General features: G+C 39.8%; 1 long non-coding RNA gene across 1 annotated transcript; it reads left to right on the forward strand.

Moving 5' to 3' along the window:
• The first annotated feature begins 2,739 nt into the window (after window positions 1-2,739).
• Window positions 2,740-3,571, forward strand: LOC106535292 (uncharacterized). The gene is made up of 2 exons (XR_001312421.1): window positions 2,740-2,816; window positions 2,913-3,571. It is a non-coding gene; the product is annotated as an uncharacterized LOC106535292 (long non-coding RNA).
• Window positions 3,572-19,035: the final 15,464 nt, after the last annotated feature.

Here is a 19,035-nt window from a genome sequence, read left to right on the forward strand (position 1 = left end):
CATTTTGGACACAGCCTATATATTTAGAAGGTTTGCACACCGGTGCCCCGGCACAAACAGAGCAATATTGTATATGCTGTTAAGTGCCAGGAGGACTGCGACCAGTTATACATCGGGGAAACAAAGCAGCCACTGTTCAAAAGAATGTCCCAACACAGACGAGCTACATCTAATGTCCAGAACTCTGCAGTTTTCACTCATTTACAGGCCAGCGGTCACTCTTTCAGAGATGAGGATGTTCTCATTCTTGAAAGGGAGGAACGTTGGTTTGAGAGAGGAGTAAAAGAAGCCATTTTTGTGAAGAAAGACCGTCCATCATTAAACAGAGGTGGAGGCCTCCGTTTTCAGCTGTCCCCCTCCTACAGCGCTGCCATTGGCAGTATCACTCCACCCCCTGTTAACAATAGGTATTAATTAGGTGTGAACGATAGCCATGTGATGTGAGTATCAGTCACATGGAGGCAGTGCTTAAAAGCCTGAATTTTGCCTGAAACTCTCAGACTGAAGAAGTCTCTTGGAGGAGAGACGAAACGTTTCATTAGAGAAGAACCCGTCCAGAAGACCTATACAATATTTTTCCTTTTGATTTTTTTTACCTGGATTACTGAGATGCATCAGGACATTTGCACATGCTTGTTTTAGTAATGCATGTTTGTTTTATTTTTATGAAAGCTGCCTTGTATCAAAAAGCATTGTTAAAAGTTGTAAGTGGGTCGTTTTGCTGCCTGATGTTCTGTGAGTAGAGGGCAGGATCTACCACCATGCACTTTATGGTTGTGAAGCTGAGAGAKGTCCCGAGTGAATGATTCTTCAGTTTACTGGTGTCGAGCCTAAAGTCGGGGGTTACACCAAGCTTTCAGGCCTGAGATCCCCGTTAAACGTGCAGACCYCTGGTTGGTTCAGAGACTGTTTTTCCAGCTGTCTCAGGATTGCCAGGCATGAGAGAACGACCGAGGAGTGAGGGATCCGTAMCCCAGAGGATTAGCGAGCAGAAGAAGACATCCTGGTGTTTGAGAAGGAGTGGGTTTAAAAAGCACTTTGCCGATAATAACGCTGCGCTTTAGGTTGGCAGACCCCGGGGAGGAAGAGTCCCAGTCTTTGAGGAGGGGAAAAAGAAAACACAACCTCATCCCTGCAGTCTTTGAACRGAGGACCACCTGCTCCACCCTGACACAACTTGTACGGCTTTTTATTGGTTTGCTCTCTGCTCTTATATATGGTTACATTCTCTGTTTGATTTTGTGGTCATGAAAATCTGAGTAAGAGGTGATGATGTWTTGACATGACTCTTTGTTTATCTGTACCACGGCTAATTATATTCAGCAGCACAAAAGCGGATGATTAAATGATAAAAGTAGCAAAAAGTTGCCAAATATATCAAAAGGTTAGCTAAAGGATSAAAGTAGCAACAGGCTAGCAAATTAATATTTAAAAMTAGCAAAAAGGTTAGCCAAGGGATAAAAGTAACAAAAGGCTAGCTAAARGCTAAWGCTAAAAGTAGAAAAAAATTGCCAAATGTATCTAAAGTTAYCMAAAAGATCAAAGTAGCAACAGGCTAGCAAAAAACAAGTGTATCAAATTTATAGTTAAAAGTAGCAAAGTTAGCTAAGAGCTAAAAGTAGCATAAGGCTAGCTAAATGCTAAAAGTTGCAAAAGGTTTGCTAAATGTATCAAAATTTTAGCTAATATATTAAAGTAGCAATGYGCTAGCAAAAAAATTAAGTGAAGCAATTCATTAACTAAAAGTAACAAAAGGTCAGCTAAATACTACAAGTAGCAAAAGGCTAGCTAAATGCTATAATTAGCTAAAACTAGCTAAAATCAGCAAAAGGTTATTTAAAAGTTGCAAAAGGCTAGCTAAAAGCTAGAAGTAGTACAAACATTAAACAGGCAGGTTTACTAAAGAGAATAAAACAATGTTTTTGAAGGTATTAAAAAGATCTTCACATATTTCTATGGGGAAAACATTTATAAAGTTAAATGTTTTGCAACGTATGAAAGTTTCAAAAAACAGACACTAAAACAAAAACGGCTGTGAACCAGTAAGTTTTATAGGGTTTGACCTAAAATTTGGTGTGGTTGTAGCTGAGAGTCATTCTCAAAACATACTTTAACCATTASATCACAGAATATCTCTCAGCACTGCATCAAATTGCATACCATTAATGATGAATTCACATGGTTATAATTTTTAAGCTGAACCTTGAGTTTGCTTGTATTAGTATTTTTGTGCATACTCTCAGTTGTTTTGAAGTGATGTTGGTTAAAAGGTCCTGAACAAATATCTTCTTTGTGGTAAAGAACTCTTCAGAAGTTGCTCCAGAGGCTACAGCTCAATACAAATATATARTTCACGCTAATTTAAGAAACACCGCCCAGAGTTTGTTCTCCAAACCCTCYGTGGATCCTGTCTTCACATCTCAATCAACAATATTCTGGAGGCTGTCAGTAAGAGACGTGTTCATCTGCTACATTCAGCTCTGCAAACACCAAAGCCCCCCCAACCCCCCACCCCGACAGCAGCCTCCGTCACGCCACAGGTGGAGGATACGCTGTGAAACGGCGCTATTGTCATTGCTCCGCACCATCTGCCTCACTTTCTCCAGACCCCTCCACCACCCCTCCCGCTGCCACTTGTTGTCGTCACCCAGCAGCCACAATGGGCTGTCACCTCATAATGAACCCCGAGGGTACGAGGCACTGATTTAAAGTCCCATCGCTGTTACAAAGCGGGGAGACTGCAGGAATGACGACTGAGTGGCGGCTGTTTGTTGGCTTCGAGCACAGATGGTGCTTTTTTCACACGTTCACTGCTTGTGAGTAAAKTGTGCAGCAACTGTTGGACAATCCCGGTAAAAGTGTGTGGTTTTCTTTCTTTTTTTTTCACCCCCTCATTCTACTCTGGTTTTCAGGAAGAGATGAGTCATTTCTGCAAAGAAAAAAAAAGGACTAAAGCTTTAATATTCTGCACCACTGGAGAGGATAATGAAAACACCATTTAAAGCGAACACATCACTGAGTGTCTTTAAAGARGCGCAGGTATGTCTTCGACATGCAGGAAGCTTCAGCGGTGAGACGAAAACAAAAAAAAGAAAGGAAAAAAAAGGAACACGACTTCTGTTTTGGATGATTGTGTGGCCTCTTGTTGCTCAAGCTGCCTCACGTCGTTGCTCTCTCTGCGTGAGCCGTCCCTGAAAAGGCTGCGACCAGCGTGAAGCCGGAGCGCCTCTGTCTGCCCGAGTCGCATGGCTCTTTTCATCTCTCCATGCCGCCGTTATGGCGGGTCGTGGGGTGAAGGGCACCACGGTGACAAAGCATGCTGGGATACATGGACTCGGAYTCACTCTCCGGACCCCGTGAGGGTCGGCGGTTGGATGTGTTGCTAGGGTTCGCTGGCAGCTGCTTCGGCTCCTCATAGTAACTTAAAGGGAGAATTAGTTCCGGTCACACCCGTGTGGGATGTTAATCACCTCTTGCATTTTAATTCTTCATTGTGRCGACATGAATGACTCTTGTGAGCAGAAAGGTACCATTGTTGTTTATCTCTGCYTTAAAAATGATCAAAACCTTGTTTTTGACGTGGTTTTAATCACATTGCGTAGTTATCATTTTCTCCTTTTTAAACCCAAAACATAACTTTCAGACATGAAATAGAGATGTTTGCAGAAAATTTATTAGCTAAAAGTCTTAAAGGGTTAAAGCAAGTTAATAAAGGATCCGTATTCCAGAAGAGGACATCCTGGTGTTTTAGCAGGAACAGGTTTAAAAAGCACTGCAGATAACGCAGCTCTGTTGGTTGGCAGACCCAGGGAGGAAGYGTCCCAGTAAACCTATTAATTCCCTTTTAAATGGTGCCACCTTTGTAAGGAACATGCATTTGTGGGATGAGCAGTCGAGCCGAGTACTGTTTGTGGGTTGTGTTTGCCAAATTTTCTCTACCAAACAGCTTATTTTGCTGTTGCTAGTGACACTTGTTATGAGCTTCTGGTACCCCCAGGTGCTGTCAATCATGTGCCCATTATAAGATTTATTTCCAAGAATCATTGTTACAACAAATAAATATCCTACCAAACACAAATTTTCTTACATTTTGTGCTAAGTACTTTAAACATTTAGCAAAAGCAGCCAAATTATCTTATTTGTTCTAAACCAAGCAATAAATAATTAGAGTTACTGATCAGAAATATTTGGCAGGTGTGACTGAATCAGCTGCAGCTGTCATGGTTAATGGRTATTTGACCCAAAGTGRYGACAAATACCTRGACACTGWTGRTCTAAAATAAACTRACTATTATAATGGAAACAAAACGCTGTTCAAACTGCAAAACAGAACTTGTGGGGAACAGACATGAGCATAAACAGAGCCACAACTAAACCAAAAGTATACAAAGCCAAACTAAGGAACCAACCAAGAGAAATATAAAGACAAYCTAATTAACCCAAAATACCCAACACCTGTGCAGAGTAACTGAGATCAGGTGCAGGTGGCCGAACAGAATCAGCAGAGCAGCAAAAACAGAGACTAGAAACTAGAAATCCCTGAATTTAAACAAAACAAAATGGCACAATCCCTACAGTAGCACCATCTCAGAAGTCCAGAACGTAGTTTTAAAAGTTTGCTTCCTTACCGCCTGCCTCTCTGGTTCCTGTAAATGTCTCCCAGTTTTGGGCCCATGTTTGATTGGCTCCTTGCAGTCTTCAGGTGTTGTGCATCATCTTTCCATTCCCCTATATCCTCTGGTCATCTCAGAATGGTTCCTACGCTCTTGCTTGTTTWTTTATTTATTCATTTATTTGACAGGGACAGTGCACAATACATTTATTGTACAAACCACAGATAGCTACAAGCTAATTTTCATCTGTTGTCCCTGGGGCAAAGTTACAGCAAGATCAAAGTAAATAAATAAAAACCCTTGGTAGACCCTACACAATCTTTAAAATACAATAAAACCTTAAAGAATTCTCAACAATACCCATTAACCAAACAAAAATCTAAAATACAATTCAATTACGCAGTTAAAAAAAACACCTAAAAATAATACTGAACCAGTCAGGACATCATCAACAAAACATCTTCCAACAGCTTCCAAGCTTCYCTTCCTATTTTCAAAACTAAAAGCGCTTCTACTTAAAATTTGGCAAATTCTTAGAATGTATTTAGCGTGAAAGTTAAAATTTGGGCACAGACCAAAAAACATGCATGTTAGGTTAATTGGTAACTATACGGTATCGTCACTCTATATCAAGTATGAATGGTTGCTTGTCTCGTTGGTCTTTCTGCGATGGACTGGAGACATGRCCAGGGGTTCCCCCCGTCTTTCGCACAATGACTGCTCATGACATGGAAAGGAAAAGCAGGTAACGCCTGGTTCACACAGCAAGATTGTAAAATTGATTTTCAAAACCTGAGACCCCCACGTATGGTGATAAAAAAAAATCCTAGATATTTGGTCCCACAGTGGGTGGTGTACGACCACACAGCAAAAACAACACACCACAAACAAACCGATTTCACTCACAAACATTCAAATGTCAGACGAGAAACCTTGCAAAACCTCTCGAGATCAAACGTGAGTTCAGAGTAAATAAACATGGCAGACGAGGAAGAAGCAATGGCGATAGCTTGTGGACGATTTTTAACAGGAAAAAACAAAGGACTTCCACCGGACTGCACGGTGCTCCATGACAATAGTTTAGTCTTCTGTGTTTTTGGATTCCCCTCCATGTTTCTGTCACTTCTCTTTCTGATCGGCTACACATCACATTCAACAYACTGGGAGCTTGTCCGTCCTCGGGGAACACCACACACTCTGGAATATTGAGCCAGACAATCCAGTATGATGAATATGAGGTCGGAGTGGTCCTGATGTCCTTCCAGGCCAATTAGATCACTCTTAACGCACCACAAACAGCAGGAATATCTCTGAAGATTATCTGCCATCACAATGTTTGGGATGTCCTTAAGATTGTCAAAAGGGCAAAATCGGGTTAAAAATCTGCACATATATCTAGCTGTGTGATCCAGGCTTAAAGAAGATGATGAAGTGATTAAACAAAGTGCACAAACAAATCTAAAAATTCTGAATTAGAGAAGAAAACTAGGTGACCAAGTTAACTCTTCTTTTTTTGACCTTTATGAACGCAGAGGGATAACTTGTTCACCCAGTGAATGAGGCTGTGAAAACGGATGGCGCACCATCGACTCGACCAGCCATCTCATCAGGCAAGCAGCCCCGACTGGCATGGAGGCAATATGAAACACATAAACCCTTCCGATATTAATGACTCTGTCGAGCTGAAAGCCTCTGATGCTATTCGGAGATAGGCGCTAAATGTCCCCGAGTGCTGAGAACACAACATTATGGGCATTCATATAAATACCCTCTCATCTCTGCACAAGACTGTCCGTCCTTGAGTTCCCATGAAAATAATAAGAGGTGGGCCTCCTGTAACTCAATACGCACATATTGCCTGCACTAGAGTGGCGCCAAGAGATAAAATGAAATCAGAACAAGGTGATGACAATGATGCCACTTGTGGTCGAGTTGGAGACTTAAGGGTTCATTCCCGTCGTATTTTACCCCCACCTATTCTTGTAAGACATTTCTTGGTACTCCTCATCAATATAGTGATCAAAACAGTTGCAAATTGCTTTAACTGAGGTTAAAATAGCAATCAGAGGAGTGCATATTACATAAATTATATTAGTCTGAATTCAACTGAGGCTCAGATACAAAAACTTAAATATCTTTGAAATATCAGCTGGATTCAAGGCAACACTCTGGAACAAATGAGTCTCTATGCTTGTGGGTTTAAAACTACATGAAAGCTTAATTTTGTACCTAATTTTAACGGTTGTGAAGTCGGATTATTCAGTTTATTTTATGTTGTTGAAGACATGATGGGTCGGACCTCTATCAGCTCAAGAGACAATTCAAGAGGCTGTCATCTCTCAGGGGGGTGGTCCCAAACGTCTCTTAATGCCCGGATCTGTCACACACCTGTCACTGTCCTTTATGAAGGTCGAGACGAGGCTCCCACACTGGATCTCTGCCGATGAGACCAGTTATCAGCCCCTCGAGCGGCACTTCAATAACAGCGTCAGTGTCGGGTTCCCCTCCAGCAACACACTACTACACATGAACGGGGGGCAATCAAAGGCCACTCTTAAACATTTGGGAAGATTGCCCCAACTTTAACCCCGTCCCGTCCTATTCTCGAGAGCCTGGAAACCTGCAGCAGCGCAGTGTCCAATTTCCCCGCTAGTTTGCCCTCTGAACTGTGAGGACGGATGGACGAGCAGCTTAACCTCTTAGCGAGACCTCGATGGAGAGGTAGCACCGGAGCTAGATGGACCCAGGAGATCACTGATTTCATTACAAGCATGGTAGAAGTTTCCCTTTGTTGTCTTACTGTCTGCTTTTTTTCTTGTGAAGGAATTTCTTTAACATATTATGACCACGGTTTAGTTAGAGTCCAGCAGTGAGGCATCATCAGTTGAGAGGTCTATGTTGTGATAAATATGGTGTGATAAAAAAGACTTACAAAAGAAGGTTATCTTGTTGTTCTACCAATTTGTGTTCTTACAACATCTTTTTTTAGATTAGATTAGATTTATTTATTTAACAGGAAAAGATTATTAAAAATCAAGCCTGACTCAGCACAATTGCTGTTTTACAGCAGGTTCCTGTTCTGCAGCACATAAAACACTCAGAATTACAGCATCACAATCACATCATTATTATTACACCATAGATACAAAGACAAACAAGCATACCAAATTTCAAAAAGGCAGCATTTGCAAAATAGGAVGTCTAAATATGAGCACAACAAAAAGTGTCCAGCAGATGGCAGACAAGATTCTTCTTAAAGGGCTGTAGTTTTGAAATGGACTTTATGTATTGAGGAATGTCATTCCATGCTTTAGTATAAACATAGAAGAAAGACCTCTGGCCGTAACAGTTTTTAGAAGTTGGTAATATCAGTTGTCCTTTTGTAACAGATCTAGTTGAATGACCACTTCCAGAATTTGATTTGGGCATCAATGCACAGAGAGTTCCATAATTGGCGCCTCGGAAGATCTGAAAATATAAATTAATACCACTATACTAAACATAATTCTGAAAAGTCAAGGCATCAGACAATGAAAGAACTGTACAGTGATGAGTCCAACCAGGAAGTTTTTTATGAATTTTGTAGGCCCTGTTGTAGAGCCTAACTATGGGTTCTAAGATTTCATTTGTTGTAAAAGACTAAACAGGTAAACAGTACGACATGGTTGAGAGTATAATGGCATGAAGATAGATATTTGAAACAGAAGATGTCAGATTGGATCTAATTTTTGAATAAATGTATAATTTCTGTTTCAACTTAGTGGTTAAGACTTGTACATGATCACGATAAGTCAAATGAGAATCCAAAGTAATTCCAAGATGTTTGTAGGTAGTGACAATATCAAGGGGTTTGTTTAAAAAAGTGAGTTGATTTGTTATATTGAAATGTCTCCTGGGTGAGGAAAAATACATGCACACAGTTTTTTAACATTAATTGACAAAAGATTATCTTGAAGCCAACCATGAAATGTCTGAAGATCTGCTTGTAACTGACTATTAATAGATTCAATATTGAAATCAGACAAAAAAAGAACAGTATCATCAGCATACATTAAAATATTTGAATACTTCAATATTTTTGGAAGGTCATTTATGTATAATAGGATAAGCAATGGGCCCAGTATGCTACCCTGCGGAACTCCCACGGAACAGGGCAGAGACCCAGGCACAGAGCTTCCATATTTCACAACCTGACACCTATCAGTCAAATAAGAGGAGATGTAGCCATCTGACTCTACTGAGACAGGGCATCAGCCTGAACATTACGACAAAGTATTTGGATTAGATTATAAGAACGTTTTTTTTACGAGAATAAAGTATTTGAAATAGATACAATCAAAGTCCTGCTACTGATAATCATGTGTTGAAAAATTAAGTATTTCACAGTGGTGGGCACAGTTCCCCTAAATCACTAAAGCACTAACAGGGGAACTAATTTCCTGATTAGTGCTTTAGGGCTTTTGCTAATTTCAGAATTTATTAGTGGATTAGCACTCGCTACATTTATAGGCTGAATTTAGAAGCGCTAACTGAGGTCTATAAATGTTATTGATCAACATTAATGTTAACAGCTGAGGGTGAAAGCTGTCACACATTTTGTTCATATGTGTGTCACTTATCCACCAGGTGACAATATATTGACAATATATGAACCCAAATACAACTGTGGAATGTCAAAGGCAAGTATTAAGAGCACAATATGGCAATATGTGACTCATGTTGTCTGTTGAAACATGTTCCATGGATTGATTGGGTTATATTAGTGCTTTAGAATTAGCTTTTGCTAAAATTTTCAGTGCATCAGTGCTGTAGAATTAGGGGACCTAAATATTTGAGTTAGTGTTTTAGGGCTAGTGGAATTAATTTTTAGCTTAGTGCTGCCCATCACTGGTATTTCCCTAAAAACAATACCAAAATACAACATTCCTAATTTTAACTCGGTGGCAAGATTGTTTATGTAGAAGTTCTAAAAATATCCTTTTATTCTCGTACAACTTTTTTCCTCAGATTGTTACAACTTTATTCTCATAATACTATGACTTTAATCTCATGATAGACTTGTTTCTGGTATTATTATGATTTTATTCTCATATTATTTCGACTTTACTCTCGTACAACTTTATTCGCGTAATATTCTGACTTTTTTCTCACATTTTAAAAACTAATTCTTGCAGTCTGGCTCGGTAGAACACAAACTGGAAGATAGTTCCACAAGAGAGAAGCCTGGTAACTGAAAGCTCTGCCTCACATTCTACTGTTAGAAACTCTAGGAACCACAAGTAAACCTGTGGTCTGAGAGCGAAAGGCTCTTTTTTGTGCAAATACAGTTTTTTGAAGTCCAGAGTCTGCTCTGAAGTTGACTCWGAAGCTTCAGAGTGAGGAACAGAGCCAGCTCCAGTGTGGTCAGATTGAATAAAATGTCAACAAAATCTTTATTCTGCTGCTGAATGTGATTAGATGACCATCATCCCTTTATACTGACAATGTGACTGTTTGGACACCAAGAACAACATTGGTTTTGAGCCAGATGTTTACAATTGTATTTTTTTTTTCAATAAAATGACAGATTGGAGCAAAAACCAGGTGCAGTTATTTAAAGAATGATGTGTTCATTCTGAGATCTTTATGCCTGACATTTAAACACACGTGTTAATGTTAAACTGTGGCTGGCAGACATCAACAACAGGTTTTTTTTTGTGTGTGTGTGTGTGCGTGCGTGCGTGCGTGCGTGCGTGCGTGCGTGCGTGTGTGTGTGTCATTTGTAAAACCAAGACCTTAAAGCAGCAGTGGCAAGCCCACCCCGGCTCTGCTGCACATGGCAGACCCTCTCACAGAGGCAGTGAATGAGAGCGTTGAGCCATGAAATCCCACATTTAGGACGTCTGCCATCTTGAGGTGACGCGGACGGCCAAGTTAAACAACAAAACTACTCTTAGCATTAGCCGCACGGAAACATACGCAACTGAAAATGTCAAACATTCCATTTTTTTCCATGCAAGAACAAATTATTCATGGTTTTTGTGTTTTTGAAGGTGAATCACTTCTTGATGACTGTAACAAGTGTTTATTCATTTCCACTACAGCTTCATATTGTTTCCACTTTAATTAGAATGAGCAGATGACTGAAAAACAACTGATGCTCCTGATGCGTTCAATGACTTATAGCTCATTGCTTGTCTTTGACACCCCCACCCGCACCTTTTGATTTTCTCGCCACACCAGTCAGGTTCAGTTCATTTCAATCAACCGACTCCATCCTGAAAGCAGCGACGTGGTTTACACAAATATTTTCAGCAGACCCTCCTATCTGGGTTTTCTTTTTTCTTTTTAAACGATCCATTAAATGAGAAGCTGTCTGACTCCCTTTTTTCAAAATTGTGCTTTCACCGTGATACGATAATTGTGTCATAATTCATAACTCATTTACAGCCTGTCTCATAATATCAGGACGACTCTAAATTTATGACGAGCCATTATTCTTATTAGGCTTGTAAAAGGAGGCATTAGCTCGCACCGGGCTTTGGTAAAATTCACTTTACCTAACAAGGGGCATGGTGGGGTGACAGCACAGTTAAACTCAATCAGAGCCCTACAAGGTGATGGCAGGATGCCCAGATTCATAACTAGTATGAAAGGCTTTAAACTAATAAATATGACTGAATGTGGCACCGTGATGTACGAGCTCTAAAGGGGAAAGAGGGTAAAATTTTCATTTAAAAAAAAACATCCCCGAGATGAAATCTGATAGCAGTGATTGCGTGAGACAACCAGCGACACATCACCACCGTATCAAATCAAACTCTTTCCGTTCATAAAAAATAATTCAGAGCTAAATAAAACAAGCAAACCAAGGCGGTGGAAATCCTCCACTTGAACAGTCTGCGTGGATCCAGATTCGGCATGGCAGATTTAGGAAATCCATCCGTACCCAGATCTTTCAAATAAATAAAAACATGGACACGATGGAGTTGAGCTGGGCAGCGACTGATGGAAAAAAAAAAATCACAAAAAAATCAGTATCTTACCTGTTTTAGATAGTGTTTTAAAGAGGACATGTGATGTTTTTAAACACTTTTTTCACATTTAAATCAATCAAGTAAAGCAATTTAATTCTGACCAAATTGATGAACTAATGTTCCTAARGCTATTTTAGAAATCTTAACATTGCTCTGTTGTTTGTAAGAGAAATACTGTATATTACATTGCAACAGAACCATGAAAGCCAGCTGCTATTTGCAAAAATAACAAAATCAAAACCAGACAAAATGTTAGTAAATGGTCGTGTAACACAAACAGACCATGGTGTTTTTAAAATTGATTTTGCATGAAAATATTTATACTTGATTTGTTTCTGAAGACCACTTTGATTTTGACTTTATTCTGACTAGCCGGTAGCTTGTTGGTTAAATTWAATTAATTTTTTAGGTCGTTCAAAMACCTATCTACAACAGATAGGGTATTACTTCTTTATAACTTTTTCWTGAAGCCCAACTTCAGGAGTTTGGAACCGTCACTTTAGGTTACCTGTGTCAAATATATGATCTGCAGTCCAAATCTGGCCCCCATTAACATTTTATCTGTCCCCAAAAGTAATTCTTTCTATGTGAAACTGTTTTTTTTTTTTTATGTTTTAATGGATTTAGTGCCTTCTCATGACAGCTGGCCAACTTTTAAGCCAAGAAAATAATTTTTTTAGTAATCTTTGAATTTGGTGTYGAAAAAGCAACTGAGAATCAAATTTAATTATCTTTTTCTGTGTTTTTATTATTGTTATTATTATTTTAAAGTCACATAAATGGATTTTAAGTAAGGATTTAATATATTTTAACAGATTTGATGGATAGTGATAAAATGTTTCTCTAAAAAATAACAAATCAAAAAGTTGTTGAGAATAAGGCATAWGAAATATCTAAACATGCCTTTCTAAATTTAATCTTTTTTATCTGGTTTTGTTCTAAATGCTACAGAATGAATACATTGGAAAAGGTTGTTTTTATTTCTATAATAATAGTAATTTGATACATAACTTTTCAGTAAGTACATACAGAAACTGGCTCTTAGCTTGAACTAAGTTTTTATTTTTGGCCTTGTGTATTTGAGTTTGACCCCTCTGCTTTATGTCAACAACTGCTTAAATCTGCAAAGAATCAAACTGTCGAGATTAAAAACAGACAAAAATAAAACAGTTGTACATAGTTGGCAAAGACAATAACTTTTTTTGATTGAAGYTTTAGGTCATAATATCAAAAAAGCAAACAAGTTATTGGTTTGATATTGGAAAAACGTGATTAATTGGCTTGTTTTGTGTCGTACAGCTGTCCAACTTTCAGGCAAGTCCTTTAAATTCATAATGACAGCAGTTTTCATGATCATCAGCTCCCCCTCRGGGGAATATCGTCACCGCGAATATTCTTTCCCCGAGTCCCCAAGGCTGAAAACACCATTAGGAACAGGAACACCATCCCACTCATGTCATCATGAAATCCACCCAGAATCAAATTAACATCTGTTGTTGTTTTACTTCAGCTTGATCGCAGCGTAAAAGTGTCATAAAATCCTGAAGCACCAGCTTTTAAAGCGTCACGGCTGTAAATATTTTGCCCGAGAAAATGCAAAATTAAGGCAGAGTTGCTGCTGTGCTGTGATGCGTTTTCACACTGACAGTTTCTTATGGTTTTGCCGAGCGACATTAGTCCATCATCTCCAGCAGGCACTGACTCCAGAATCCCTCATTGATCTCCCTCCCCAACAAAACGAATGGCGGTTTCTGACAGCGGGACACAATGCTTCATCCTGCCCAATCCATTAACCCCAATCACAAAGCTCCCACTCAGATGACGGAGTACACCCATGTCCCATTGATAGACAGAGAAACATAAGTGATGGGAGACGCTGCAGAGTGGGAAGGTGGTGGGAAGCAGTGAAAACTGATACAGGGAGAGATAATTGAAGCTGCCGTCAGAAGAAGAAGAGGGAAAACATCAAGTTTTCTACCATTTTTCTTCTTCTTAGCAAAAAAATAGTGAACTAGAAAACTTCAGAAGTAATTTTAAGGTTGTAGTTACTGTCTGAAATCAAATCTAAGACAGAATGTCTCAGTTTGATCACTGCGGTAACCACACATCTGTTTCTCTCACTCCCTGACGCCCAAGTTAATGAGAAGCAAACTAAAAAGTAAATCTCAAACAGAAAACTTCAAATCAGATCTGAAAAATTTCTTGAGCTGTAAGCGACAGAAGACCAACGGTGAGCAAAAAATGAAAAAAAACAAATATTTCTAAATGCCAGTTCTGYCAGGTAAAGTCCAAATTTCTGGGACCCGTTTGAATGATCCCATTTAWRTGACAGGTGTGGGTCYGATCTGGTGATATGCTGACACTGCTGMCATGGCAAYTGGTTTGTCAACCAGATGTGGGCCAGGTCTGGCAATGATGTCATTGTTTTTAAGTTGGCATGCCACAAGTGGTTCAGTTGCAGTTTGGTTCTTGTGGCCCAAATTCATCAATACCACAAGTGACCTGGTGGTGGTTCGGTTTATGTGGCCCAAATCTGTCAAACCTACAACTGGCCTGGTGGTGGTTTGGTTCATGTTGCCCAAATCCATCAATGCCACAAGTGGCCTGGTGGTGGTTTGGTTTACATGGTCCAAATCTGTTGGCCTAGTGGTGGTTTGGTTCATGTTGCCCAAATCCATCAAAGCCACAACTGGCCTAGTGGTGGTTTGGTTCATGTGGCTCAAATCTGTCAAACCTACAACTGGCCTAGTGGTGGTTTGGTTCATGTGGTCCAAATCTGTCAAAGCTACAACTGGCCTAGTGGTGGTTTGGTTCATGTTGCCCAAATCCATCAATGCCACAAGTGACCTGGTGGTGGTTTGGTTTATGTGGCCCAAATCTGTCAAAGCTACAACTGGCCTAGTGGAGGCTAGGTTCCTGTGGCCCAAATCTGTCAAAGCTACAACTGGCCTAGTGGTGGTTTGGTTCATGTTGCCCAAATCCATCAATGCCACAAGTGGCCCAGTGGTGGTTTGGTTTACATGGTCCAAATCTGTCAAAGCTACAACTGGCCTAGTGGTGGTTTGGTTCATGTTGCCCAAATCCATCAATGCCACAAGTGGCCCGGTGGTGGCTTGGTTTACATGGTCCAAATCTGTCAAAGCTACAACTGGCCTAGTGGAGGTTTGGTTCATGTGGCTCAAATCTGCCATAACTGGGCCAGATCTGGACCAGGCAAATTTTACTATGTAGGATGCCTCTTCAGTGAGGCATTCAGTTAGACAGCTGGATTTTCTCATGTGTTTCGTCAAAATCCTATTGATTTCCATTTTCTTTTCTCTCCCATTGACGTTTAATTCACYTTTTAATTTTAATGATTTAATTGACAGAGCTGTGCAAAAGTCTTAATTCATCTCCCATTTGCTTCTACTGTAAGCTTCAATACTATTTTGTCAAACTGGTTTGGATTAATATTTTTCGTGCATTTTTTTTTTGACTTTGGTTGTTTTTCACATTGATTCTCGGTCCTGTACTTGACTATATTAGAGGAATAAGAACTGGGCAGAAAACAAATATAAATACATCCAAATACTTTCAGAAACATTGAAGAATTTTTCACCAAATTAAATTAGGGAAAAAATAGGATAATCTAATTGTTCGCTTTTTTGAAATCAGTTTAAAAAGATAAGATATAAGTCCTGAAAAAAATGTAACAGTGGTTTTAAATTAGGAGGGATTCCCTGGTTTACTGGAAACAGTAGCACTGTCCTGCATCACATGTGCTGGCAGATTGGGAGGAAGTCGAGGGGGGGGTGTCTTCATTAAACCAAACCGCAGTGTGAGGAGGTGGGAGTCATCGCTCTCCCTCTTCTCAGCGGGCTGCGATGGCTTTGTCAGCCATTCTTTGTAATTAGCACAGACCTCCTCCCTCCTCAGCYTATAATTAACAGCAATAGAAGCCCAGCCTCCTGTCTCATCGTGCTGACATGTTTCAGGACCTGGGCTGATCCTGGGCGGGCCACAACTAATGCTGCTGATTAAAATGTTTAAATGTAGCGAAGCGATTTGTTTTTTTTTTAACCATCCTGAAATCAGTTTTGTGACTGTATTTCATTTCAGTCACCTGTTTCAAACTTCTAATCAATTTAAATTTAATTTGACTTGTTTGAAAAATGCGTCAAGGATTTTTTTCTGATAAAAGCAGTCTATCTATCATTCATCATCAGTCTACAACTCTTCTGATAGTGTGAATTTCTGAGAGTTTGACCCTGACAACAAGCTTCTGTTCTCCGTGTCTGAGTTACTTATTGTCAGAAGGTCAGGCTCAGGTTGGAGCAAGCTGAGGTCAGCTCGTGTCACGAGTCTGCCTCGTTAGTCCGTTGCACATCTGAAGTTAAATAGCTTCCAGCTGCACCGAGCAACCTGTGATCCGCAACCTCGGGTCGCGCGGTAGCAAAGAGTCTGCAGCAGTGAGGTGTGGGAGAGGTGGCCTCAGCAGCCGAGACACGAACAGGAAGCTTTACGACACAAATCGCACAGATTCCAGTCAAAATCAGTTCAAGGGCTGCGTTGGTTTATTTACAGCTGATGGCTGCAAACAAATGGTTGTGGACTATTCTGTGCTGACAAGTGAAGATGTAAATAGAAGCGTTACACGTTCTCAGCATGCATCTTCTGTTTTTGATGTGTTGAGAATGAGCCATGATGAGCTAATCCTGATCCCACCAATGCTTTTTGAGACAGAGATTTAGACTAAGATTATTTTATGATGAGAAGAGATGGAGCTATATCCTTGCTGTCAAACCTGTGCGTTAGCTCTCTGGGTACCTAAAGTATGGTGCTGTATTGGGGTCAAAATTAAGATTATTGTCCACCCAGTGATGACTATACATCCTTGTAGCAGGAGGATATCTATTCCAAACACAAAATAAGGGACTGGTGGTGGTGCTGAGGAGGAACAAGGCACCAATGACCCGTGTGCCCATTGGTAGTGGTGGTGGTTCTTTTTAAATACTGAGAATAAAGTTGTAATATTTTGATAACTTCTACCAAAAATGCAGTTTTACCACTGTGTTAAAATGAGGAATATTAACTAGCATCAGTTTTACAATAAAGGAAACTCTTAAATTTTTATCACATTTGCTGCTGTTTGGCAGATCTTGATAACTCTATTAAAGTATTTTTTTTTCATTAAAACAACTTTTTTCTTGTACTTTTCCAACTTTCCTCTGGTAATATTGTGCCTTTATTCTGCTAATATTATGACTTTATTCTTATAARATTACAATGTTGATCTCAAGGTATTATTATTTTATTCTTGTGACCAGCCTAGGCATGCTATCACTAGCCTCTCCAATGTTAACACCTAATAATAGTCTCTTTCTCACTTGCCGATGCTGACCTATTATTAATCAGATCAGTAGCTGGCTTTGGAATAGATATAGCTTCCTGCTACAAGGACGTAGTCACCAATGGGTACGGATGGGAATTGAGAACGGGTTCTTGCAGAGAATCGGTTCTTAGTAGACCAATTCCTTGGAATTGTTAGTTTATTGCCTAACAACTCTGCTCATCAATTCCACTTACTCATGAGAATGTGTGTGCATGATGACAACATGCTCTGTATTTGAAATCCAAGGAAGAAGTGGTCTAGCGCATGGTTATATTTCACCAAAAAAGACTAAACTAGGGCCAGTTACAACACATGCAAAGCTTCAATCACAACAAAGGGCCGAAATACTTCAAACATATTTTTTATTTAAACTAGTTGTTATTTTTCTGATTAAGATTGATTAAAGACTTCATGCACACAATGTTCTATTTTTTATTTTATTTTATTTTTTGCCWAACCAATAAAAATTGATAACAAAATGGATAAGGAATTGAGTTGTTCAGCAATATCGACAATGGAATCGGAATTGCTAAATTCTTATCAATTCTCATCCCTACCGATGGGTGTGCAATAGTCATAATTTTGGGCCTATTACCAAACCATACCAACAGAGATGACCCCCAGCTTCTACAAAATCAAATTTTAGCTCGGTTTCTGTAAAATAGACTGAACTACAGCCATGTCAGTTGGCTTTGGCAGCCATATTGAATTGGGTTGGCTCCATTCAGTGGTACATTTACAAGCAGAAACATTATCGCACTTTCACCGTTTGTGGCGGGTGATAGAGAGCAACAAGAAGACCAGAARGTTTGGTGTCACAGGGTGCATAAACAGGGCCAAATAATCCCARCGTAACATCCTTGTTAGCACAAGGTGGGAGTGTTTTATGCACTCTGGTCCATCTTCGCACTCGGGCTGTCCTTCCCTGCTGCCAATGAGCCATTCGCTCCTGCCTKGTCCGCTCAATCTTGCCTCTCCTCTAACCAGACTGTGATTGGATGATATTTTTAACCTGTTTGTCCAAAGGTCCTTGGCACATTGAGGAAATAAAAAAAGAGAGAGATGTCTCKGAAGAAAGATGAGCTGTCATCGGAACACATTTGTGTCAGGCAGCGCGCGATGTGTTGCAGTAATCTATGGGAGCACTTATGTCTGAGACATGAAGGGGCATTCATCACATTCCTCCTCAAGTCTGTGGCGGCAGAAGAATTTCAATGTGACGCTCGGGCAATACATCACGCCGGACGTCCCTTCGTGGCACGGCGAGGTGCTTTCAGCACATCCGCCTCTCGTTTTCAGACACCAAACGGTGTTGGCATCGAAATGCACCAACACTGTCCTCGCCAATGTTCCGGGCTGTCAACAAAGTTTTGGCTCAAAATTCAGGAGGAAAAAACAAAACAAGCTTTACAACTTCCAAATGAAGGTGTTGTTCGTGRTCAGCTTGTTAACCCCAGGAAGGAGAAGCAGGCACAGGACAATCCATTTATGACTGTTGTTGAACTTTTAGTCAACACAGAAGAGTAAAGCAGGAGACCATGTAAACATTAACCCTAAAGGTTCAACATAACCTCTATTTAATTTTAKCTAAAGAGGGAAAAGGTAGTTTTCTCTAAAAGTGTCATAATCTCATCAATCCCCATGCTGGGAGTCCTTATTACATATCATAGTGTGATTTCTGATCCAGCTCTCACACTGTTTTTCATGCCTTTTTTTCACAATTTAACCCATTATTGGTGTTTTAAGTCACTTAGATTTACTTCCACTCCTACAATCATCATAATCAGACTGAAAGAAATATCTATCTTTAGTCAGACAGAAAAAGTACTGCATAAAAGCTTGTTTACATAAAAAGAAAGGTTATTACTAGGGGTGCAACGATACAGGAAATTCACAGTTCGGTTCGATAATTTAGTCTCAAGGTTCGATAGTTTTTCGATACAAAAAAGAGAAACTTCCATGCCCCTTTTAACTTGTAATTTATATATATTAATTATGAACATTTGTTTAACCTCAAAAGTACAGTTTTTTAATT

Source organism: Austrofundulus limnaeus, unplaced genomic scaffold (assembly GCF_001266775.1).
Source record: "Austrofundulus limnaeus strain Quisiro unplaced genomic scaffold, Austrofundulus_limnaeus-1.0 Scaffold7, whole genome shotgun sequence".
NCBI classification, from domain to species: domain Eukaryota; kingdom Metazoa; phylum Chordata; class Actinopteri; order Cyprinodontiformes; family Rivulidae; genus Austrofundulus; species Austrofundulus limnaeus.